General features: G+C 50.0%; 1 protein-coding gene and 1 long non-coding RNA gene across 10 annotated transcripts in view; one reads left to right on the forward strand and one right to left on the reverse strand.

Annotated features, from left to right (window-relative positions):
- LOC126570579 (mucin-12) overlaps nucleotides 1-25,000 on the reverse strand; it is a 168,289-nt gene that overhangs the window by 39,091 nt on the left and 104,198 nt on the right. The window lies entirely within an intron of this gene.
- LOC126570688 (uncharacterized) lies at nucleotides 16,633-18,873 on the forward strand. The gene is made up of 3 exons (XR_007607847.1): nucleotides 16,633-16,746; nucleotides 17,227-18,629; nucleotides 18,734-18,873. It is a non-coding gene; the product is annotated as an uncharacterized LOC126570688 (long non-coding RNA).

Genomic DNA, 25,000 nt, shown 5'->3' on the forward strand with positions numbered 1-25,000 from the left:
CTGATGATGATGATTCGAGGTTGTTTACTGTCTCGTGGCATGATCCGATGTGGGCAATCTTGTTATTTTTAGATGTTGTTATGATTGTTATTTCTGTCCCAATGAGACAGAGATAGAGAGAAGGGAGATGGGGAAGAACAGAGGGGACTGGGTTCACGATATTGGGCGAGGAGGATGAAGTTCTTTCCTTGCGCGAAAAAGAGCACACAGAGGGCTAAGGGCAGACGAGGGGAAGAAAGCGAAACAGCGAGCGGAGTGTCTCGGGCCAGTGTGTCGCAAAGCTGTTGGTGGTCGGCGGCGCAATCACAACCACACACACATACACATGTCAACGGCAGAGGTAAATCCTTGCCACACAACAAAACGAGCAAATCGGCACCACCGGCAAAGCAAGGAACACCGACCGTCGCCGGGCGGGGTCCGATCGTCTGAGGCACAGCACAGTCCCAGACTGAATGGTGTGTGTTCGTCTAGGGCATTGCAGTCTTTAGCACAAGGCAACGACGAGCGCAACCAGTAAACTGATCACGCTGTGCCGAGGAGGTCAGAGAAATGGAAGGAATCGGGACCATTCCTCGCTTTTACTCGATTGTGTTCTGTTTCAGCAATCCAGCCAGATCGAGAGCCACGACGTTCTGGCTGTGACATTACGGGCACTGATAAGGCGCACAACAACCAACCAAAGGGGAGCAGCAGCAGCAGCAGCAGTGGAACATCTTTTCACGATTTTGATTAAGCAAAGCTAATGGAGCGATATCGGGAGCAGAGAGAGAGAGAGAGAGCCCTCTAGTTGAGCTGTGCATTGATCGCATGCTTTTTGCGACAGTATTCTAACATGATATTGAACTCTTTCTGGTGAAATTAGCTATTTGCTTGCTAGAGATGATTTACATTTACCATGGCGAGCCCAGGAAAGATGTACACAATACACGCAAGTCGAGGTTTTTCAGGTAAAGCAAAGGAAAACTAAAATTACGATAAGTATTTGAGATGAGACAGGATAAATACGTCGGAAAACTTCATAATCATAATTAATAACATGGACAGATAAGATAAAAAATGGGTAATTATATGGTATGCATCTAAATATGAGAAAAAACAAAAAAGCTAATCAAAATAGCTTCTAAAATCAACGACAGACTGTGAATCGTAACCGGAACGTGAGAGAAAAGCTGTACACACTTCATCCTTCTGTGAAAAAACTGAATTCGAATCGTAAATGATATCGAACAGAAAGGAAAAGAAGGAAAAAAGGAAGCAATCTACCCCGAAGAAAACACACCCACTGACATCTGGCATCGGAAAATGTAAAAATCATTCCAGTGGCCACGGACGACAGGACGACAGCGATCAGTGTTCAACCTTCATGCGCAATCAGCATCATGGCGAACGACGATTTGCGGGAGTTGTTGCTGTTGTCGCATGTATGCTGCATGTGCCAGTCGGCAGCCTCCACCACTCATGCATCACACTCTGGCCACAACCAACGGAGACAATGCGGAGTCGATGGGCCCCGAGAGACTATAGTGCTGGCAGTAGCAGCATCGGGAACGCCAGTAGTCAAGTCAAGCCAAGTGGAGGCCAATGGAAAATTAATGTTGTGACACAGACGATGGCAGGCTGGGTTGGGCAGCATAAAAATTCATGAGAATGTCAAAACCATCGCCCACGTACCGGGGAGGCAACGGGTTTACCTAGTCAGCCGGCAAGACTGGGAAACCGGTCGCCGGTTGTCCACGAGCCAAAAGAAAATCCCAGGAAACAGGCCAGGAGACAAGCAGGCACACATACGGCCACACGGTAAATAGTGATTCGCGATTACGAACAACACTGGACCATATTGGACCGTCCACCGTGATGCGCGCTGCTGCGCTATTGTGCTCCCGAGCCCTTTCCCTTCAATCGCCAACACTGGAACGCTTCCTCGCCCGGGTCCTGGCAGTGCAAAGCTGGGAAAGCGTTCTGTTGCTTCGAGGAAAAAGAACCGTCATACGACACAGTGCCCCCCCCCCCCCTCCGGTGGTCCAGAAAAGCGTGACTGGTGGTCTCGCACTCGACTGGCTTGCACACCACAGAACCAGAGGCGACACTGGAGCTGTCACAGTTCCAGTTGCTGGATCCTAGGGTCAGGGCGGTATCCCGGGAAAAGCTAAGGCCAAGGGCCAAGGGGCCATCGATAGGACAGCATGCCACCGTCAACCCTATTCGTTGTCTTTTTTTGGGCGGGGTGGCGAGTTGGGATCAGCGGCTGCATGGTGCGGCCCTAACGCACACACGTTAATCGATTTCCGATTCCGATAGTCCGTACCGAATCCGAGTGCCCCGTGGCAAATCAATTTGCATACTTATGCCGGAGTGTGTGTCTGCGTGTGTTTGTGCGAATGTCAATCCCAGCCAAACGATTCGCCAAGATCGTTTACATCTAAGAGGTTGCTGCTGCTGCTGCCCGGAAGCAGTACCATCTGGCACGGGTGCGTTCCTCTGCCTTCTGGCTGGGCAACGAGTGTGCATTGCAATCAGTTCTCATTTGCACACGACAGAGCCCGCCCGGAAGATGGAATTACTTCGTTTCGTATGGTGATCGTTACGGCGATCGTTACTGCCCTAGCAGTAATATGCTGCGCAACCATTATTCTGGCGAAGCATAACAAAAAAAAACCCCCGGGAGACACTCCACTCCGAATGCAGGACTCCTCGGATCTGATTGGTCCAGTGGCCGCTGGACCGCTGCCGGCATTATGCTCATTCAAGCCCAGACCAGACACAGTGACTGGGTGGCATCCGCGGGGGCAATTGCTTCCATTCGTTCATGGGACCGCATTCCGGGAGTGTGGAGCACACGCTGTTACATCTTGTTCGCTTCCTAAAATAACAAGGACATTCAGGAGCTGTCTAGAGCCGGCATGCTAGACCACCACCAGTGGGGTGGGGGTCAGGTGAGCGTCGTCATAAGATTAATTAGGAAATTACGTTGAGTGACAGTGGCGATCGTCCTCTTCGTCGTCGTCGTCGTTATGGTGGTGCAGACAATAAAAGCTACTCGCTCACGGCCACTAGCCAGAACCGAGACGCATTTGGTCACAATCCGAGTGCCCGAGGGAGCCGGGATTTGAAGTATTCATGACGCAGCGAAGAGCGATACATTCCACCGTCGAGGAGGAGCAGCACCCGCTGAACGATGCCGCCGGCGACGACGACTCATTTGCGTGAGTGTTTGGTAGTTGCCCGTAGAATGCCCATAAAATCTGGCCAAAGATGCGGATGATGATGATGCAGCGCTGTCTATGGGATGATATGGTTGCCCTCTTTTACGATCTGAACCCAGAGCCTACTGCCCTATGGCACACGGCCCCATTCAGTGAGTACGTATGTACAGTGGCAATTCAGCGCGACAATTCCGGAATCCTTTTTATTGCAGTTATTATGCGATGCCACATTCCACAGTTCACCTTCCCCAAAAGCCATCGATTATGGAGCTTACCTGAAAAGAGAAAGAGAGAAAGAAAGAAACAGAAATTAGTGGAAGGTTGTAAGATTTGAATGCCAGATGAGATAAGGTCGAATTCGCGACGAACGAACGCGTGCCGTTATCATCAAAGGCGATGTTTACGCCGACCGGTCCGCACAATCTAGATTCACATTTTTCATGTCTTTTCGGCGCGCCTCGATACATCGAACGGGTTACCATATATCAGGCAGAACCTAGTCCTGAAAGGTGCCTTTTTACATCGATCTTATCACCACTCGCGGAACATGTGGACCGACGAGGACACGATGATGACTGCGCGGCGCGATGAAGGCGACCAAATAAATCTTTTTCGCTTCATCAAATCGCGTCCTGCAGCAGCAAAAAGGGACCGCCAGCAAGTCAGCCAGCCAACTACCCCGGGTTGGAGAGAGATCATAAATACCGTCTGCGTGCACTGTGTTTACCATTTGGAAAAGGGTGTCCCTCCGCCCCTCTTTCGCTCTGCACCGAACACCGAACACCGATACGGATGATTGCGGCTCAATTGGGTGGAGCGCCCCAAGTGTGAGCGTTTCGGTGTTGGGTTTTTATTGCTGCTCCAACGCGCGCGCCCGCGCGTCCTTTTGCGTCTCGAGCGGCGCCAGGTTCAGGTTCGAAGTCGATTAACAAGCTAATGGTTGTCTCTCATCGTACCGCTTTCCGTATTCGAATGCAGCACATGTTAGAACCTGTGTCTGAGAACACCAAACACCGTCGGGTGTCCTTTTGAATACTGACCTACATCAACAGTAAGATGCACAAACTAACGCGGAAACAACGTCGTCTTTTCCATGGAACTCCGGCTCCGACTATAGTACTCAAAGAGAGCAGAAGAGTTGCTGGATAAGTTGGACATCATTAGCTGAAAAGTTTCGTTTACAGTAAGTTTGCGCTGGACCACTAATTACACTTTACGACGGTCGCGATTCGTGAGAAAGTTCATTCACAGTCTGGAAGGAAACTAAACGGAACTGCGGGGTATCAAAACAAGCTCGAACGAAATCATAAACTTTGTCGTCCGTCTCCGGATACGCTTTCTCCACTTACTGATCCGCTGTTACAACTAATTATAATTTCCAATTAATCATCTTCTAGGGGATGAGTTCTAAATGAAGAAGATGCTTTTATGTAGAAAGCAGCTCGCAACAGAAGAATCCTTAAGACGTGCTCTTGTCGCTATTGTAATTCCCATCCATTTAAGGGGTTTTGTTTATAATTTTAGCTTTTATTGAAATCCTGCAAAACCATTCTGCCTAATTGAGTCCCTCCCCTATGACTCTATTCCACTAGCCACAACAACAAGCGCACGTTGGTCAGTGCCACGTTTCTTTTGGCGATGGACAAAAGGAGAGTGGGTGCAGAATTTGAATAAAAATGCACTTTACAACATGCGACGTTGCAGCGCTGGATCGCGCTAAATGCCCCAGAGAAAGAAGTTGGAAGCACAAGAGTTGAGTGAATTGTGTGAACGTACCAATTATGTGGTGGTGGTGGCGCGGTTTGATCCGTTCCGAATTTTTCACTTTCCACAAGAATGCACCCAAACCACGAAAATCTTGAGCCAATGAAGCTTGACTGACGGGTGTGCGCGCGCGCGCCACATTTGCATAGCAGACCGACCCAAGGACCGTCCGGGGGGGTGTTGTTGATTCAGGAACGGAAAATGTTTTCCAGTTTCTTCAAAATGGAAATTCCAACATGGAATGGACGCGGCAAAACGGCAAATTGATTGTTATTACGTTGCAGCAGATTAGCTCTCCCCCTTTCGCAGCTCCCCAGGGCGTCTCCAGGAGTGCCACCAATACAACTGCCTTGCTGCTACCAAGTGGACACGCGAGTCTTCAGAAATCTCGTTTCAGGATGGCGTTTTGGAATTTGTAATGAAAGCAACATTAACGATTGGCGTACGATTGAGCGAGCTTGGAGCTGATGGCGATCTGGGCCCCCCTACCTGGCGCGTGATCTCTCGATGGCCGTATTGCATGTCGAGCATGTCTAGAGTCGAGACCGCGCTGCCCTTCTTCCGCGGACCCATCCCCTGTCATATGACCTGAGCCACAATGCTCTCTCCATTTGCTCCAGTTCCACGTCGAAGAACATCCATTCCTGGCCTGCAACGCATCGTTAATGTCGGATGAACGCGATGAATACGAAACAATGACATTAGATTAAGAATCAATTAGCAACGGCCTATTGCGCACGATGAAGGGAGGGCAGAGTATATCAGGATCAGGATTATCCCATTCCATCCCCTACCAGAACTGTGAGCGCGCGCGCGCGCAATGCATCTCAACAAGCACTTGGTTCTCACTGGGTCCAATGTTTGTTTATTAGTACCCTCCCACCACCCCATGGCCTGGCATCAAGATCAATCTTCTGGCTCTCACGAGCCCTCTTTACGAGCCCTTTTCTCCGGAGCCAATAAAACCAAACCCGCCGGCCACTTGCGAACTCCACTCCGAGGGTGGGCTGCGTCTTCAAGACGATAAGATCGCCCACCTCTCATCATCCTCGAGCTGCAGAGCACGAGCACTTCGGTGCAGAAGAACGACCAGAACCAAAACAAATATCGAAACCAAAATTAAAACAAACCCAGCACCATGCCTGGCCCCCTGGTCACCACCAAAAAGAACGAAAACGAACGAGCAAATTAAGAACGAACTGAACGCGAACGTGAACGCGAACACCACCGAAGAACCCTCTCTTCGCGGTTCCCTGGAGAGGAGAGGAGACGAGGATACTGGTTTGCTGCTTCCCAGCCGCGTCGAGGGGCCGTTGGGTGTTGGCAAAATTGCTCTAATTGCATTGTAAACGAAAACTCACCACAATTTGCATTTAAATTTAATTTAATTTAATGCAATTCATTTCAACAATTAACGAAGTGCGCCAAAAAGGGAACCAACGGGCGGGGCGGGAGCCTCCATCCCTCCGAGAGCTGTGTGTGGTGTTGTTGCAGACTGCGTGCGTGAGCTGCACCACCAAAAGGGACCATCACTGGGGGCCAAAGGCCAGGGTGAAACGGAAAAATGGAAATTAGCGACGACGACGGTGCAGCAGCCGCCGGCAGCTAGTAGAGCTAGTGAAGCCTGAATGCCCCAGGGGTTTTCTTCGCGTAGCGAGAATACTTTTTCGACGTTTTTGCCGTTGGTGGCCGGCAGGTTGCGCTACCGCTTTACCGCGCCCATCGCGGACCGTTCCGTTACAAATGTTATCAGCTGCGCATCATCATCCTGCTCGTATAGGTGTGTGTGCATGATCACCATCACACAACCATGATCTGGGTAGAGCAAGCAAGCTTCTCTAACAACTTAATTGGCCGCGAAAAGTCTGGGAGTTGGACTCCCTGGATTCTTCAGGGCTTGGTTGGGGAGAGATTCTTGGTTCACAAGTCGAAGGCCGCTGCTAACGAGCTCTCGTTTCGGGGGGAGACATTCTGTAACCTACCTGGCGCCCATTTACATACTCTGGATTCACTTTACGACCCGAGAATGGCCAATTAGCTTCACACTCTTTGTAGCCACACAACCGAACAACGAGTGAACCAGAAGATGCTGTAACAGATCCGACGTTTGCGCCAATTGTTGATCATTCCCGATTAGTTACAAGAGGAAGTTTGGAAGTTGTTCCACATCTCAACATCATTCTCCTCCGGATTGCGATCCGTGAGTGATTGGCGTGAGGCGCGCCCGTGCTGTAATTCAAGACACGTGCCATTGCATTCTACCACATCGCGTTCTAAGTCTAACAGTGGCAGCAGCAGCAGCAGCAGCAGCAGCAGACTTCTTATCGATACGCTTCAAAAGCCCTCGCCCAGCTATTTTAGCGACCAGCGTAGTGCTGCCTCCAGGGCACCGTTTTGGCGAATCAACAGATGGTAAGTCGAGCATAAAACGGGCTAACCACACACAGACCATCAGCGGATTCGTGGCTCCGAACCGCACCGAAGCATATCAGTGATTATGGATGGGAGCAGGTTCCATCCTAGGTGTGGGGGTTCCTCGGCCACAGAACTGACCCCGCAGGAGAGGTTAGTGCTGCAGCGCTCAACCAACAAACGGAGCCACGCGATCTCCTCAAGCGTATCGATACGGCGCACCCAGCCTCAGGACACCTCTCTCTGGCCCCTTGTTTCCCATTCCGCCCCAGACCTACTGCGGACCAGAAGGAACTAGACACGGGACGCCCGCCAGCCCCTAGACGCCTCTTGGGAGAGCGATTCTGCGGCAAGACCAGACCAAAACAGAACTGTGAACTATGCTCATGCTGGAGAGCCTGCCTGCCTGCCAGCCAGCTAGCTTACCTGTCACTCAACTACTCAGTCATCCAGACAAGGGCAACCAGGAGAGAAAAGCCTGGAGCGGAAAGGAAAGAGGAGCCGCTGCGGCAATAGACGAGAGACCCCACGCCCGACGCCCATCCGGCCCGCTAGGTGGCGGGGTATTGAAGCAATAATTTATGGGTTTCTGTTTATTCAGCGAATAATTTCAGCTCGTCTGGACTCGTCTGGCAGAAGAGGACGAAGATGATGATGATGATGATGATGATGATGATGATGATGATGGCTAGCCACGAATGAAGCGGAGCGAGCAAGCATCCTTGGTGGTGGCGGGCCGGACGATTGCGGAACTGCCGTGGATGGCCGTGCCACAAATTATCCCCCGGCTTCCAAAGAGGTAAGCACGCCGGGGATGCTCCTGTCAAACGCTGGATTTACGAACAAGCCGTTAGCAAGTCAGTCAACCGAGCCGACCCCGCCGCGAGCCCCCCGGGGGGAACCAGAGGCGCTGATCTTGGTGTGGATCGTTCGTGTGTTGACTCTACGTGATGATCCAATTTCGTGCAACGATTTGGGAGGTGGTGGTTTGGTCAGCACCCTTCACTGTCGGGGGGGGGCACTGTGTGGTCGGAACATCGTTTGACGCTGCATTTTGTTCGTTTTCTTTTTCCTTTTATTTTTGTGTTTCGTTAGCTCTTCCGGCACTAAACTGGAAAGCGTTTCTCAGTTCACCCGGGAACGGAACACAAAAATCCTGCTGCAAGGAGTCAGCAGTTTGGAAAGACCCACTAGGAAAGGTCACTAGGGGTGTGGGTCTTGGAGTGGCAGCGGTGCAAACGCTTCAGCTGGTCAACCGTGCGGGAAACAGCTGCACGCCCGAGCGGTAGTTAGAAGTCAACGAATATATGATGGACAGGCGAGGGGCAACGGGAGCCAAGCCACAGAGCACACAGGGACCACAGAGCGCCACAGGCACCTGCAGCACACCTGGAACCGGGAGCTTGGCTTCTTTCTTTTCCCTTTTCCCTGCCAGGAAGTGTGAGATAACGGTAACGGACGTCATGGGCCTGTCATCGAAGCAAAAGATGTGCCGACACTCAAATTAGGAGCGATTACGATCCATCAAGAAGCCCCCGGCGGTTGTTCCGGGTGTGCGGATGTAGTCGAGTCCGGTGGAGCGAGAGCATCGCATTCAGGGGTCATGCCATGTGAGGTTCTCGTGCAAGGAAAAGAAAGATCCACGATAGATTTCTTCGCTGGTTTTCCAACCAAAACTGGTGCAAAACATAAACCAGATGCACTGTGTGCCGTCTTTTCCAAGCAAACTCAAAGTTTTTAACGCAAGGAACGAACACCAGATGGCGCTACGCTGTACACTAATTCTCGGCCACGCAACGCAACCACAACGCCTGTTAGCACGACGACTACAAATGACGTACGAGTGGTTGAACGAACCTGGTGCTGCTGCTGCTGCTGCTGCTGCTGCTGCTGTTGCAGGGGGCAATAAACAACAACACGCGGCCACCCTTTCCCCCCCGGGGTAACGGTGCGAGCTGATGCGGCCACAAACTTCTGTCAGCAAAACAACAACCTCTCTACGACGACGCCGGGGCCGGCACCACCTCCACAAAGCACACAGTGTACTACACTGTCGCCTCACACGCTTCACTCCAAACACACACCTTCCGCTCTGGTACTACTAGAAGAGTACGCTACTGATAGGCAAAATCCACTTTGCGACTCTACATGCGACGACGGTGACGGTGCCGCGCGGGCGAAAAGGTAAAACACGGGAAAAGACAAATTTGTTCGCGAGTTTTTCCCTTCTCGGATTTTCTGTTTGCCTTTCCAGCCGTCCAGTGGATCGCGAGGAGTACAAACACTTCTTTTCAGGCTCTTCCCCTTTTTTCCACACCAGTCACCATTCACAGGTGTGTTTGTGTGGCGCCACACTCAACTCAGGTCGCTGTTTTGTCAATGTAACGCGTACTAGCGACGTCGCCAACCCTCGAAGCCCAGGGCCCCTCGAAGCAAACCCCTTTTGTGGTGCCGCGAGAGAGAGGAGAGAGGTGTGGCGAATTTGTAGTTGACGCGTTACGTCGACCACCACCACCACCAACAGCCACCAGTACCGTCGATACCGATTATCGCACTGGCGCCTAACCTACTGCATGGTTCCGCACCTTCCCTCGCGCCAACAGTGGCGCTCCGATTCCGGCGCAAAAACGCGGTTCCGTTGCATCGAGAGGGAGTTCTCAGGCGACGATGGCGACACTTATTTGATTAGTACGCGCGGCAGCGAAGGGTCTGGGTGTCTGTGCGGTGCGATGCGGTGTAACGTGCTCACGAACAAGCTCACGTGTTTGGCCGACGTCTTCCACCGAGGTGGAGAAGTGAGTGGTGACTTCAAGCCTTCAATCGGCTTACGCCGCTAGAAACACATCGATGGCCAATTGCGCCATTTCTTGTCCGTGCGATTAGTGGGCAGAATGCTCACTGGGACACTTGCGCCCGCGACTGCCGAACGCCGGGAAGCGGCGGAAAGAAGGAGCTGCACCGAAGCGAAAGTTTGTGTGGTTGGTGTGGCTTTTTTTGTTTCCTAAAGTGTTCCCAAATTGTTATACTAACTTGAAAATGGCGTCAGAAATAGACTCGAAATGATGGAAAGGTTTGCAAAAGATTCCGACTTCTAATAAAGACCATAAGTTGGACGATTACTTCTGTAAAGTACTTGATCCAAAGGGTTGATTAGAAATGTCGTTTCAAATTATTTGCCCTTAGCGTTGCACTGACATTACTGGCAAATCGACAGATGCACTAACGCGAGCTATTCCACGTGCAATGCCATAAAACAATTATAGCTAAATGTCAAACCCCCACCACAAGTACTAATAATGGACGGAATGACTCGAGCAGCACCATTAATGAGTCAGCCACCGAACTACTATCACAGAAGAAGTGCGCATATCCTACCGGAAGGAATGTGACCTCCTCCCTTTCCTCTCGCTCCCTCTCTATTAATAATTTAATCGCGATTCTACGAAATGTTAACGCGCCATTGTGTGTTCGCACTTCCTGCAACTGTCGCCGGGAACGTTGCAACAGATACAATGTTGTGGGCAAGCTAGTTGCCCGATTATGGCGCGGATGACCGACTACGCCACCAGCCGACCAGTGGCCATAAACATGAGTACGATTGGTCGCGACGATGGCGGCGGCGGCGGCGGCAGTGCTCGTCAGCAAACAAACAAACAGCACCAGGCGACCGCGATCTACTACTACTCGCCACCGCTTGTACGCCCGCGCTCATGGAGAAGAGTCGCTCACTGGGAGGCTCCTCTAACCATCAACCGTCGCCGCCCCACTCTCAGACGCACAGTCAACTATCGCCACAGCTCTGTCGTACGCTCGTTCGGCGACCTTGAAAAGGAGCTTGACTCAGTTTCGGTGCGATCGTGGCACAGTCTGCCCCTCATCACGCGAATCGCGATGGCGATGGCGTGTGTTGCACATAATCGCAGCAATAACAACCCGGCGTCATCACTGGAGGAATGGCGAAAACGATGGGAGGGGGGGGGGGGGAGGTTGGCTTTCTTCCGCCGGCTTTGCTTGCTGGCTACGAGATTTGCACGCGCGCGCTCACTCGCCAACACGTCGGACGTCATTCGACGACGGTATTACGGTGCCCCTCGATGACCGACACCAAGGCGATAGTAAGGTTAGAGACGGGTTTAGTGGTCGAATAGAAGCACACAAAGTGAAATGGCAACATTGCAGTGTTTTAATTGAGGAAGCAATCGACGATAAAACGCCAAAGGGCCACTACTAGCGAGGATTAAATATGAGAATGTAGCGGGAACTGAGGTGGATTCAATTGAGACAGAAAGGAAAAAGGGATGCCTTCTTATATAATTTCTAATTTAACATTAGAATTTTTCCAAAAAATTGTTCCATAAGTTTTTTTTTCCTTAGCATTTTCAGCGACCATTCATTAAGGAATAATATCGATCTCCTTCAATGAAATCTAGTAGTATAGTAAATGCTTAGTATTTGTTATTGTAGAATCTAAAGCATTTGACATCCTATTCCTATAAAATTGCAATTAAATATCCGAAAACTGCAAATGAAGCGCAAAATGACAATAGAACGTTTACGAAGATCGCTGTTCCTTCCCTGTTGAGATCACGGCCGACGACGGGGACATTCTGCGACCAGCGTCGTGCGCACAAGCACTCCACGCAGTACACACGCCCGGTACTCGGTGAACCGTTCAATGTTGCAAATCCATGTTTCTTGTCCGTGCGATTAGTGGGCAGAATGCTCACTGGGACAATGTTGCAAATCTTATCGGCCGCTAGCTGTTTGCTCTAGGGGTGTGGGGAGCTCGATTGAAACAGCTCCACAGCTCCCGGACCCACCGACTACGCTGCTGCTGGCGAGGTTGTTATTGCTGCCTCAGTTGGAAAAGCAAACACTATTCTAACAACTGGTCTGGTAGTCGCGTCCAGGGAAGGGCACGCAGGCCAGGGGCGGGGGCAGGGGTGGTTTGTTTTTCTTGCGAAATTACCAACACGCGATACACGATCGCACTGCACGCCCATCATCATGACTCCGCTTTATCCTGAAGTGCAGATAGGAGACCAACCGGCCGATCCAAGCTTCGTCGCGATTTCCGAGAAATGAATTCAATGTCAAGTGCGCGACTCTTGAAACGCACCGAGCTCTCCGCCACCACCTCCTCTCATCCGCAAAGCATTTCTGATTGCATTTGTTAATAGATTTTGACCATTAGCACGGACCGATCGGAGAGTTAGATTGCGATAAGTAACGCAAGTTCTGGTGATTGCTTCCAATGTAAACGGAAGCTGAGGCTATAAGGCTTTACTGCACTTTGTGGGAAATCCTTGACCTCCAACTCCAAGATGATCTCATTCGCCTTGGGAAGAATTTTGTCGACAATCATGATGGCTCCTGTATCTAGTACTCCGCCCTTTTAGGAGAGGTATCCAAAAACCCATCAATCATACATAACCGTGACCATCGTACCATCGGAGCTCAAGTTTGCAAAGCATCGATGACATCCCCAACGAAGAAGACGTGCTTAGGGGGTGGTCCTCCGCCTCCTGTAGGACAATATCTTCACAAGAACATCCACCAGATAGCCGACGACAGACCTAGCGAACCCAGTAATCCGAGAGTCAGCACCACCCATCGCCACCATCGTGTGGACATCCGTGGACCGTGTAAGTGTTTATTCTTTCCACATCTTGGCGCTGGTGCGCTCGTGTCCTTGTTTAAACTTTGCTCCAAAAGTATCACCGGACACGATACTCACACATCCTGTGCTAAACTGCTTACATGCAGAGCGTTCTCGTGTGTTCTCGTGCTTGCTACATTATCTTGCCATGAACGGTCCCGCCCCGTTCTACTCCTTCTTCCCTGGTTGGTTCCGGTACCACCCATTCCCATGCCATTGCAGTGGCGACTTAGTTCCTTGCATGGCCTTGTTACATCGTTACAACGGCAGCACGTGCAAGAGGCGGCATGGTAGCGCCTGGACAAGCCAAAAGGGACGTAGAAGAGGGAACGAGCCGTCTGTCGCCACGTACGATACAAGTCTCGTCTCACAAGAAACTGCGCAATATTGTGAGGATACAAGGCGATGGCGGCGATGGCGACGGCGACACAAATACACCGGCGGTACGGTCCTGTGTCAGTGGCTAACAGGGTGGGTGCAAATCAGCTCAAAGAGCAAGCTGTAAGCGTTGGAACTGTCGCGCTGGAAAAACATGCGAGGTGCGGAACGGAAGCGAGGGAACTTGGTCATGCATTTTCCGGGGCATTACTGCAGCAATTTTCCCGCACGGAACCGCACCTCAACAGCAGCACGGTAAGCGGCTTCACTACCTAACCGCATCCTGTCAGCACACACCCTAGGCACTTGGTGTGTCCGGGATTCAAGAGCGCCGGTATATACCCGCCAACGGGTACAGTATTTTTCAAAGTCTCCATGTTTTGGCGCCATCACCACCACCAACCGACAACTTTGGAGCTTGTGGCCCAAAAGCATGCGGTAACTTTCAACACCATGCTTGCGGCGACTTACTGCCCCCTCTCTGTTACTGCTACCTCTTGAGTGGCCTGGGCGACTGACCGCTGACCAACCAGGAAGCAATTCAGTGCCCGGTTACAGGTGTAATTCCCGACCAAAGGCGTCCTCTTGGCGGAGGGCGAAACGTTGATAACGTCAAGGACATGCACGCTATATTCTATACCGTTCCCGCCTTTTGTGCCGGCCACGGAAGTCCGGCACGGTAGACATCGATTTACCGAACACCACAGACGAGACCAGACAGACGGGAGCATTAAACGGCACACGTCTCTAACCATCTGGTTCGAATCTCTTTGCGCACACCACCGTCACCCATTCTTGGTCCTTGCTACAACACAGTTTATGGTCTGTTTACATCCTTGCTTCCTCATCATTTTCCATGCCCTCACACTCTCTCTTTCTTTTTCTCTCTCTCTCTGTGTCTCGAGGCACACGGTCCTTTTTCTAACGACCTTAAGGATATAGCGCCCCGCTCCGCATGTCTGTGGATTTTGTTTGATTTTTCAAAATTAAATTTACCCCCACTTCTTCTTCTTCTCCTCCTCGGCTTTAGTGTGTACGCGATAAGAAGCCGTCTGGCCAACTTGAGGGGCACATCAACGAGCGAAATGATCCCGAAGCTGTTGCTGTTGCAGAGTTTGGCCCCGTGTTTTGAGGTTCTTGGAGGAGGAACAGGCGACTGACCACTCGCCCGCCCCAGGGTGTGTTTGTTGGAAAACCGTTGCCCGACGTTATCAGCGTGGAGCAAAAGCAGTAGCACAGTCGTAAAGTCCCAGCGGCTAGGTCCTTCGCTCTCTCTCTCTCTCTGTCTCTCGCTTCCTTCCTCTTCATGGATCGCTTTTCGACTTTTCTCGATGAAGAAGCTTAAAGATGAGCTCGATACTGCTGCTGCTCGCTGTCAGCAGGATTCTTTAAAAAGAAATTCCGTACCAAGCGGCGGGATTCGAGAGCACTGCCTCCGGTTGTTTCTTCAAAGCAGCGGCAGCAGCAGTCGTTTACCAAGAAGAAAATGCGGAACCCTTTATCCCTTTAATGGAGCGACGGAACAACCGAGGAAATGGGAGATGTGTGGTATCTACGGAAGGATTTTTTCTCATTTCACTTCCACGGAATGAAGGCTGGGCCCGCTGGGCACTTGGTTCACCAGTGAGAACTTCAAGGCAAGGAAGGAAGTTCTCGTTCTAAGACAACAACAAAAAAAACGAAAACACCAGCGGAAAAGCACAAAGGCAAAGGTTTCCTCCTGACTGTTGACTGGTCCTCCTTTCGTGTGCATGTGTGTGTGGCTCGGTTGGCTCCGTTTTTCCGCCTCCGCACAACCAAAGTCGCAATTCATTTCCTTCTTTGATTATTGTGCGCGGGAGCGAAGAAAGGGATTCCAGAGAAGAGTAGTAAAAAAAACCCCCCCATCGAGAAGCAGTGGCAAACGACGTCAGAAAGAAAATGCATCCAGCAGGCTAAAAGGGGGGGGGGGGGGGGGGGGGTGCTACGAGAGGGTAGCGGAAATCAAGAATTTCCCGCACCAAATGAATCCCGCTCCTTCTATCCTCTCTTTCTTTCCCAGCTTCGATCCAGATGCACACACTACGGAGCTGGCCTTATTGATGAAGCATTTAAGCCCCTTGCGTCCTCTCCTGCTTCTACCACCAACCCCCTGGGCATGCATATCATGGAGCGCGCCCGCGTTTTTATTATTTATAGTCAATTCCTTTCACTTTGTTCCGATTATGCAGCACGCAACAAACAACACAGCAACAACTCGACATTCCTTTCCGCCTTTTCTCAGATCGGAACGGGGCGAGTGAGTGAGTGAGCGAGAGCGAACCTCGTGATAATGCAGTTTGCGCGCCACCACGACGACGGCGACCACCACCAGCACCAGCCAGCATCGTGATCCAGTGATGGTGGTGTTATCCGCCTCGTGCCTCTCTCTCACGATCGTTTGTTTTGTTGCCCTTTTTGCAATGTTTTCATTTTCCTGCTTTAACGGAACGGAAGGAAGGAAGGAAGGGAGAGGAGGGCGCGACTGCAACACTCTGGGATGGTGCAGTGCCGGTTGCATCGAATAATGCCAAGATGCCGCGCATCGGAGTAGAAAGGGGAGGGGGGGCGCACGCGGCATATTTCGATTTCTTACAAATTAATGGCTACGAAAACGATTTTCCGACCGATCGCTGAGCAAAACATGGGCTCGAGCGCGCCCATACACACGGACACCAAGGAACTGATGATTGCCGCTTCTGCTGCTCCCAGTTGGCAATTTGAAGCGCTCGGCTTACCCCTCTGCCTGCGACGTAGCGGGATGAAGGCTGCGGCGGCTGAGAAAGAAGCCCCCTCTGCCTGCGACGCGGTCGAGGAAGAGGTGAGCGCGACGCTCACTATGAAACCGCTCGTAGGCAGCGGGGAAAAGAGCGGAAGAAACCGCGGGGGGAGAAGGTTTCGTGCGCGAGCTTGTGGAGCGTGGCTGCGGCGGAGGAAGGGCGGAATGGGAAGAGAAGAAGGGCGAACGAAAACGAACGCGAGCTTGTGGGTTTCAATTACGCGGAAGGGGAAGGGCGGCAAGGGCAGAAGGGCGATGCGTACGGCAGCGCGAAAGGAAAAGGAATAGAAAAAAAGAGAGGGAGCAACCTCGAGCAAAATTCGACTAAGTCCCGATCGCGGGCAGTCGGAAATTTTCTAAGTCCCGGGACGCACGCGTTTCGGGACTTAGAAAATTTTCGGGACTTAGCCGATTTTTGCTTTTCCGCCGTCGCACAGTTTATTCATGACCAAGTGCAGTGCAAATTATTAAACATTTTCGTGCAAATCGTGCAATTCGTGCGGCCAGTGCAAATGATCTGGAGATAAAAAGTAAGTAAATATTTAAAAAGTTAATTAATTAACTAAGATCTTCGAAAATTTAAATGTTTTCTAATCTTTAATTTGCAAAAATTTAAATTTGGAACTAATTAAGTCCGAAATTAGGCGAAGTTGAAATAGTATATTTATTTTATGTACAACTTTATGATTTATCGCTTTAATATATTCGATTATTTTTTAGATTTAGCTTAAATTGGTTGGCAAACGGTAAGGTAATAAATTGCTTGCTGTTGTCAAGTGTGTAATAAACACACTTGACTCAATTGCAGTAATTTATTACTATTACAACTCCTACCCTACCTTCTCGTGGTGTCAACTGGGATACGTTCTTAAATCGTATGCAGACAGGGAGGGGGCCCACTCTGACTTTCAGAGCGGGTTTGGTTTGTTACTGTGCATGGAACAACGTTTAATGTAATCATGCTTTATTCATACTGGTTCTAATTCATTCTTTGCGTTATCTGCTTTTAGCTACCATTACGGTTCTATCGTCAATTGTGCCAGAATTAAACGTTGCCTGGGATGGACAGCACACTACGCCATTTGTCACATTAATCACAGACGCAGGGACAACTTTGAAACGAATGACTTTGCTGCGCCCGAAGCTGTCGTTTACAATCGACAGTCTTATCACACCCGAACTGGACCCCAGAGACGAGGAAGATAGGGTGATCGTGGTATTCGAACAGGACGATAGTCGATCACCCAACACGAGCATTGTACAATCGTCATCCAGCAGCAGCAGCTCGCCCTAAGCTTTCAAATAGGCCTCTCTCCGGTGATCGTTTTAATCTTCTATACTAGTGTTTCGATCGGTTACCTTCGTTGCGGTCTCTCATTGGATATCCGTTATCATCGCAATTTCATCATCATCGTCCTCCGGCGCGAAATCTGGTTCATGTGGGAGGAGGACAGCATGGATTCCCCCCTGCTGGACGCCTCCCCGACGTTAACATATCTGTATACCTCGATCAACCGTGTCTATCAGTCGTCATCCGATATATTAGTCCAAGCAGTCTATACGATCTAGAAATGATGGAGTTCTGATGTTCGCTAAAGGAGAGACGAGAGTCCATCACACACTCACATTTCAAAACTGTTTGGTCGTAGAAGGTATAGTCATAATAAGTCTTCGATTTGCTGCTTGCATCAATTCTTTATTCAGTTCAAACCTTATCATCTAACCTTAAACTATAAAACATAATTCACAGCACTTTGCTCAGTGTCATTCCATATCACAATTCAAAACTTACACTATCATAAGGCACATTTCATATTCAGTAATGTAAATAACTAAAGGATGGCATCAAAATCAAATAAGTCATTTAATGAAAATTAATTTGAATTGCATCGCGCGTGAGCATTTTTGATAATTGTTTTAAAGAAAGTGTTCATTTCTCCCATAGTAAATGATGAATTGTACTGCAAAATGCAACAGTAAAACAGGTTCAAAGTATTTTTGTACTTCTTCAATGCTTTTTTTTTTTCCTTCTGCTGATTTGCTTTTCCTGTCCAAGAGAATAGTGGGAATAGCTCCCTTGTGAACAAGTAGTCGACTATCTCATAGCAGACCTCTTTTCCGCTTTGGTTACTATTGCTAATAGGTTTATATTGCTTAACCTTTGCCTTACACTGTGTGATAAATTGTTCGTTGGATGCCTGCCGGTCGAATACGTCCAACTCCTCTATTGTGGACACAGGTTTCAGCACACTTAACTGGTTGAATGATAGGATTTCCACTGTTGCTTCTAGTTTCGATACCCTCTTAGTGATGTCGTTGACGGTCTCGTAAAGCACTGCCATCTCTTTCACAATCCTTTCCAAAACAATATTGATTTGATCCATCGTGTGTGATCCTGAAAGTAATAATCAAGGTAAGTTCAGTGTGTCAGATCAAAAACAACAACAATTCAACTTACGTTTGCTTCCGTTTTCAGTCACAAATAACGTTGCAATGTTTTCACTTTTCTCGTTTCAGATCTCCAACTCTACAGCAGATGAAACTTTACTTCGATCAAATTCGATCATATATCAGTATAAAATCACCGGTGCAAGAGCATTCCAAGAACGTCAACCGTCCGGTTATCAACACAGCTGCTCTCCACTGCGGACGCCACCAAAACAAAACGCGTTCGACGTCACACGCACATACCTACGCTGCCCGGGTCAAGCCACGCACGCACCACCACCAACGCAAACATAGAAACAAAAATGGAAACGAAACAATAAACAACAAAAATGGCCATCGCGCGCGCGCGATGGCCGAACAATTTATTAACGCGTATTACATAGGGAGGGGGGCGGGGGGAGAGGGCACAGCAATGGAAGAAAGGGGACACACGAGAGCACACGAAGGGGGGTTGCGTTCGAGCTCGCGTTCGGGTTTCACGAAAGTTGGTTCTTGGGTGCCTTGGCCCCTTGTTTCTCGGTTGGGACTGGGGAAGACGATTTGTATTGACTCGCTTATATGCCAGTACCAACCAAGTCCCATCTCAGAAACAACTTTTCTATAGTGAGAAAACCTTCTCACTGCAAACTGGGCTGCTGCTGCTGCTGGTGGTGATGATGATGATGATGATGATGATGGTGGTGGTGGTTGTGGCGCTCGCTGGCTGGTTAGTGCTGGCGGCGTCTGCTCGTTCTTCATTTTCACTGCAACATTGTTGCAAATGTTGGCCTCATAAATATGCAGCAGCATTGGCAGGGAGTGCAGCAGGGCAGGGAGTGCGGTCATCATACACTTTGCGAAAGGGGAGCGCGAGAAGGGACGGCTGCGTTCCCGTGTGTTCCTGTCTCTGACTTGGGGACTGGCCATACGCTGTGGGCTCTTGTGCAGAGCGAGAAAAGTGAAGCAACCCACCATCATTACGATCCCCGGACGACGACGACGACGAGAGAGAGGCCAATGGATGGGCGCGCTTTTGATCGGACCACGGACATTCGCATCGCGAACCCTTTCGTGGAAAGGCTCTGGGGCTTCGGTTTATGGGCTCGAAACAGTAGGTTCCCGCGTCGTCGCCGTCGTCCTCATCGGTAGCCACGCCAAAAAAGGGATGTTTCCGGCACCAAAAATTGCCAGCATTCCTCAGGAGTTAAACAGAAAACAATCCACAGCCAGAGAGACCAAGAGAGAGAGAGCGCCTTTGATGGTGGAGTCCGCGTAAATTGGTCTGGCCGAGCCTTTTCATTACGCAGCATAATGGGGTTGCATCTCGCTGATAGTAGGTATGTGTGTTTGTTGTCGATCATTGATCGATTCAAATTATCCACTGTCGAACACACGTACGCACGTACGCACGCACATTATGAGCGAAAAACTGATAATCATGGGTTAAGGTTGGCATCGCACGATCGTGCGCAGATGAGAATTGAGCCCTGGAGACGGGTTTCCGTGGCTCGAGGACTTTCCATCAGGCACCAGGAGGAGATCATAAGGGCGGAGATGAGACGGAGATCAAGGTCATGTGTTCCACTTTATGAGGGAAGTGAAGTTGCTGCGTGGTGGCTGCGGACATTGCGGCCTTTAACCTGGTCGGAAGGCCGGATTCGGGATGATAGAACGTAGAGGACACACCGGCGGGGCTCACTTCTCATTGGATCAAAGGAGTTCCTGCTTCCATCTTTACTCCTCTTTCTACCTTTCTTTCATCTGCCCTCGGGGGAGGCCAAATGCCTTCAAGCTAAAACAGAAGATGCACAGCGAGGTGGTGGGAAGGTTTTGAATGATTATGCGGCAAAAACAGAACCTTCTCTTCATTCTCTGCATCACATATACGCTGGCGACGACGACGACGAGGACACTGTGGCACGGTGGGTGGCGTGAGCATAAAACTATCATATTTCAAATTCTAACGAACGAGAAAACGACATAAAAAAACCTAATTCGAGGGACGCGCAAGCGAAGTGCGGCGGTTCCAAGGGTAGCAACTTTGCCCCCAACAGGGTGCGTCCTTTTCCTCCTTCGTTCTTCGCTCGCAACGGTACCGAGGGATGCACAAGGGAATGTCCATGTTTCTGCGTGTCCTGGAGCCTGTCTCGGACCACATGGTGCACTGATTGAATGCATAATAATGTGCCCAGGGCGCCTATGTGTGTGCAGCAGTCCAGCAGATAATGATGATCGCTGCAGCAGTAGCACCAGCAGCAGCACCAGCAACGCAAGCAACCCTGTTGGCCAGCAGGTCAACAGGGGAGCAAAGGATGTTGAATATGAAAAATGGAGCAAAAGCCCTCCACCTTTCAGTGAAACGTGATCACAATTGATTTCGCCTCATTCTCCTTCGGCTAGTGACGGCCAAAATAAAGGCAAGTGCATGGGAAACCGGAACTGGTCAGCGAAAGAAAAAGATTTTCGTCCGATGAATTTGAAGTGGAACGCAAAAAAAAGAAAAGACTCCCCATCTACGAACCAACCACTAAGTGCGTTCTGCTCAAAGCAAACGTCGTCATCGACGATAGAAAAATCCGCTCGAACAGTTTGCGCGTCCCTCTTGTTCGCGGTTTTATGATGGTTAATTTCATTTTCCATTTCCCAACCCGGGGATTAGCGAGGAAATGTTGGAGGGAAGAAAAACAAAATAAAAAAAAACATTCCAACTCCAGAAGCCAGGCGATGGGGAAAGCCAGCTGCTTTGTGTATCCGGACGTTCGGACAAAACAGATAAAAAAATGCTTTTGTTTTTCAGCAAACTCTCTCCGGGTTTCTTGAGAGCGACTTTGCTTGGTTGCACAACCGGCCAACAACTAATTGAGGATTATCTTAAGAAGCGTGCGCGGTTCTTAAGAGCTGAGCGAGTATCAAAAGAATTCGAATCCGCGAAACCACAGCAGAAAAAGGAGACGCATCAGGAAGCACAGCATCGTTTCCGTTTTGGGGGTAATTCCTTCCCGTCATGATGCTCCTCCTTACAATTACTGCTTCCGTTTTTCTGCGCCATTTTTTTTTCTTCTCGCTTTGTACTGGTTTTGCCAACACATTTCCCATTTCCCATCGCAAGAAACGCTTCCGGACGGGACAATATGAGAGTCGTTGGTAGAGGTTTTGAATAGTTTCCGTGGATATAGTAGTTCTGCGGAATGCGGAAGAAAAAAGAACGAAAGCAAATACTCATCGTCAGCATAGACAATGCGATGTGCGAAGTAGCATAATGAAGGAAAAGCCGCCCCAGAAATAGCGTGACAAATAGTTTTTTTTTCGTCCTGGAAAGGAAATGCTTGCCAGTATTCCATTCTTTTCTTTATGACGCCAGTTAATCCTTCAATTGTTATTGAAATAGGCCGCCATTGAGATTGTTAGCGAAGGGGGAGGGACACTGTTCAAGATGGTGGTTTACGCCACCATTTCGAAATGAGCTCTCGGAGCGTGAATGTCAAATTAATAGGAAACAAATTTCGCTCTAGAGCAGCTGCAAGACATTCCAACAGGAAAGGGGGGAATAGATTTATGACCCTCATCCCACCCCATTCGACACGAAGAACAACCTACGCACCGATCGAACCGATCGACTTGATCATCGCCAGAGGTCAACTCACCGTAGCCCCGGATGGTACGCCGCCACCCAGCCAACCAGCACCACACATAATGGCAATTCTCCATCGGCAACAATGTTGCAAAAAGGTCGCTGCTTCCCGGATCCGGATCCTGAGCCTGGGAAAGGCTGGCGAGGAATCTCGAAGGCGCTCAGTATTGACCTTTGGTCCGCGAGAGCGCCCGCGCTCCGACGTGTTCAACAATAATGTGGGCGAAAAGTTCAACTTTATCCCGGTGTGCTGGTGAGGACATTTCTTTCTCTCTCTCTCTCTGTCCTCTCAATCGCTTCGCTGGGACAAATCAAATCCTTCACAGCTCAACCAACCAGATGTCCTTTCCACTCTCTAAACACAACTTTCAGCGATTGGCGAATGATGATAGCGAGTCAATGAAGCGAGAAGCCTTACCTGCATCCGGTTTCCATCCGGCGAGGAACATGCAACAGGTTAAAACCCCGGCGGCTGCAACAGACCGCACTAATCAAAGCGCGCGCTAGCGTATGGGTGGAAGGAGAGGGGGGGGGGGGCACAAAAAAAGGGGAACAAAAACAAAACCGCAAATCCCTCCTCGGGAGAGCGGTCAGAGACTCCCTCCTCCCAGTATATGTCATTGCCGAGGGAGCGCATATCATGTTGCTTGCTGTAGTGGGGGGCTCTGTGAGCTTAGGCCGGCAACATTGTTGCATGCAAAGTGCACTCAACCTGCACCCCAGTTGGCCGCTGCACTCTCTCTCTTGCTGCTCTGTCTCCCAGCGCTTGTGAAGCAGTCACGAGTGTCGAACGTCGAGCGCGAGCGTCGAGGTGGTGATGCCAGAGTGCATTTGCAGCATGGATGGATGGATGCGATGGATGGTGGTGTGGGAGATGTTCGCTTACGCATCGGCCGTAACCTCCCACCATCGCAACACCTCCCGACGCAGCAATTAACATCGCACTAGCCGGTGAAAGGGAGAAGGAGTGCTGCTCCTGTTGCTGCTGCTGCTGCTGCTGCTGCTGCTGCTGCTTTCACGCTGCATTTGACGCAGCATTTCGTGTGCGTTGCCCACGCCGTTCTAATGCATTCGTGTATCATCGTCCTGCATCGGGATGCAAATGTGCAAACACATGCATTTCTCTTTCGGCTTTCAGCTCCGGGAATTCCGTGGGAATAACTGGTCCACGACGACGACGACGACCGGTCTTATCTGTACATCACCACGGGGGTTCGCTTATAAGGGGAATAAGGCGCATATCACACTCTCAAGCGTTCCCAGCTGACGTCTCCTCCTATTCAGGTAGCAATATGCTGATCAAAATTTGGCGTATCGATTGGTTTTTTTGCTTTTAATTGGCTTTTCGTTTTGCTTTTTGGTCTATTCATTCGTACAGCGAATGAATAAGAAGGGGTTTATGAAAGAAAAACCACAGCCTAATGAAAAACTGGAAGAAAAATTCCACGAAAGGCACACCAGATGCACAAAAGAATTGATAGTATTTTAAATAAAATAAAAAAGAACTTCAACCGAGTCAAAGGGAATAAAAAAAAGTTGGTAGTAACATTGGCTAGCAGAAATAGACAACAGAAGCGGAAACGTATAAAAATGTAAAACTGTCTCTCATCGTCAACTGGAACCGCAACTACTGTTCCACCTGAGGGAACTGCAGAAGCAAGAACAAGATATAGAAAATTAAAAACCCTTTTCTAGCCTCAACATCACTTCTACCAACGTAACCCATCTAATACCTTGTGTTCAACGACGCGATATCAGATATCATGTTACGCACGCATCAAGGCACAGCCTATGGCTGCCTGCTCATTAGATTTTTTAAAATCCAACCCAACACAGATACTGGCACACATTTATGGACGAAAGCGGTTCCGGCCTCTTCCGGCGCTAGACGGAGGTGCCTCAAATCCAATGAGGACTCCGTCTGAGGACTCGGGTGCGTAGCCTCTTTGATTGATGGTGAACGCGACAGATTGTCTTCTGCAATGTTCCGACCGAGTGCATGGCTAACACTCAATCCCACACACGCCGCCGCCGCCGCCGCCTGGCAAGAAGGTGTCAACCGTTACTTTGTGTTCGGGTTGTCTCGCCCCAGACACAACACCAAGCGCCCAAGGCACGCCAGAGTAGAGTAAGGACTCACCGAAGCACCGGGGATCCCCGACGGCTGTTGCTCTCTCTCTCTCTCTCTTTTCCTCTTTGGATACCTTCCACTTCATCTTCTTCTTCTACTTGAGATCGAGCAAAACCTTGAGGTAGGTTTCGCATAACGCAGACCGCTCCACGCAACATTGTTGCATCGACCAGACACCCCGACTGGCTGCTGCTGGTGCGAGGGGCAGGAAGGTGTTGTGTGTACTCGTGTTACACGCGGTAAACACAGCACTTAGCGGCTCAAGACCGTCGACCGACTGCTGATCCAACCGTGTGCGCGTCGTTGCTGTCCTGTCACGCTGCTGCTGCTGCTGCTGCTGCTGCTGTTTCGATCGTTTGTCATATTCCTCTTCATGTCATTTCAGAGAGACACACAAGGAAAGCATCGCACAGTATATGTCTGGTGGCATCCAAAGGAAGCCCCCCGCCTGATGATGTTGGATTGCAATTTGTGAGCCCAAGCATAAATTCTATATCCCGCGATCGCAGCAGCAGACAAGACTCTTGAATTCCGCGCCACGTCACGCCATCAGGCCACGTCACGGGCCACTACTTGCGCGCGAAAGGAAGAAGAT

Source organism: Anopheles aquasalis, chromosome 2 (assembly GCF_943734665.1).
Source record: "Anopheles aquasalis chromosome 2, idAnoAquaMG_Q_19, whole genome shotgun sequence".
Classification (NCBI taxonomy): Eukaryota; Metazoa; Arthropoda; class Insecta; order Diptera; family Culicidae; genus Anopheles; species Anopheles aquasalis.